Consider the following 1,797-nt stretch of genomic DNA (forward strand, 5'->3'; position numbering starts at 1 on the left):
ACATAGGGCAGTCAAATAGAACCTTTATTTATCCACACTCCCTGTATTCTTTACAACCTCTAGTGTCTACTACTTTAGAGCCCCATCAAATACTTTTAGCTCCCACTTATGAGAGGGAATATCCTGTACTTGTCTTTCTGTGTCCTATTTATTTCACTTAAATACATTTTCTTCTAGTTCTCTCTACTTGTGCCGCAAATGACAGAATTCCCTTCTTCCTGGTAGCCAGAACACTCTCTCTCTCTCTCTCTCTCTCTCTCTCTCTCTCTCTCTCTCTCTCTCTCTCTCTTCCTGAATATTCTATTGTGAATACTTTCCAGGTTTGCTTAATACATGCCTTTTGATGGATATTTTTGCATTCACTCACTATCTTCCCTATTGTGGATATTGTTGCAATAACATGGATGTGTAGTGTTTTGTTGTTTTGTTTTGCTTTGCTTTGTTCTCAGTATGCTGATTTCAGATCATGAGACAGCAAGACCATGTTTTTTGAAGAACTTCCATACTATATACTGTTCTGCAGAAGTATATTAGAATTCGTTTTTAGTATGTCTTCCTCTCTTCCCCCGCATTCTTAGTCCCTCCTACCCTCCCTCTCCCTCCCCACTCCTGCTACTGCTTCTCCTTTTTTCTTTTCCTTCTTTCCCTTCTCTTTCCTCTACATTCTCTGTTCATTTATTTGCACACACACACACACACACACACAGAAAGAGAGAGAGAGAAAGAGAGAGAAAGAAAGAAAGAGAGAGAGAGTGTGTGTTTCTGGGCACCAGGTAAACAGGACCTCCTTCTATATTTTCTGTGACCCTCTCTCAGGCTACTTAAACTTGTACAAGTTTCTTCTTGATTTCAATTATTAATAAGGAGTTGACAGTTCTGTATTCTGAAGAGGCTTTTAATATTTGATATACATTGCCAGCATTTTGATTCAAGATCAAGATCATACATTAATGTGTGTGTGTGGGGGGGTGAATCAAAAGCACCTGGATTTACAAATGCTGAATCCATCAAGTGGTAGACACTTAAATAGCCCAACTTTAAAATCTCACACTGTAAAAGCAACTATCAAAGGATCACATTATGCCTCATAAACATGATTATTGCCAATTAAATTAAATTATAAAATGTTTAAGGACCAAAAACCAGTAAATTAAATATAAAATCATGACACATCTTTTCTCTACCGAAGGCCTCCACAGCATGAATCTTTTCTTTATGAGCTCTGTTTTAGTTTATCCTAAAATTTCTCTTCCCTATTTTGCTTCCTTTTCAGTCACTTGTAAATGATTTTCTTTCTCCATAGACCATTAACAACTTTAGAGAGTTGTATGAATCACTCCTAAATCTCTACCATGGAGTTTCTCTTTTTCTTCTATTGTCTTTCAGACAGCTTGAGATTCAGGGCCCCTCTGAAGACCTAGTGAGCCTTACCAAATTAATTTTCACCTGTTTCATCTGCTGTCAGTATTGAACCTGGCAATGCACTGGTGAAACACCTTCTCCCATTAGCATATGGTATATGGCTCATTATCTAGGGATATTCTTAATTCTTAGTACAAACTTCTTCTCATGCTTTCCACACAAACACACTAAATGGTACTATAGCTTTCTCTCTCTCTCTCTCTCTCTCTCTCTCTCTCTCTCTCTCTCTCTCTCTCTCTCTCTCTCTGTGTCTCTGTCTCTCTGTCTCTGTCTCTCTCTTTCTCTCTCTCTTTCTCTCTCTCTGTCTCTGTCTCTGTCTCTCTCCCCCTGTCTCTCTCTCTCCCTGTCTCTCTCTCTCTCTCTCTCTCTCTCTCT

This window comes from Mastomys coucha, unplaced genomic scaffold (assembly GCF_008632895.1).
Source record: "Mastomys coucha isolate ucsf_1 unplaced genomic scaffold, UCSF_Mcou_1 pScaffold8, whole genome shotgun sequence".
Taxonomy (NCBI): domain Eukaryota; kingdom Metazoa; phylum Chordata; class Mammalia; order Rodentia; family Muridae; genus Mastomys; species Mastomys coucha.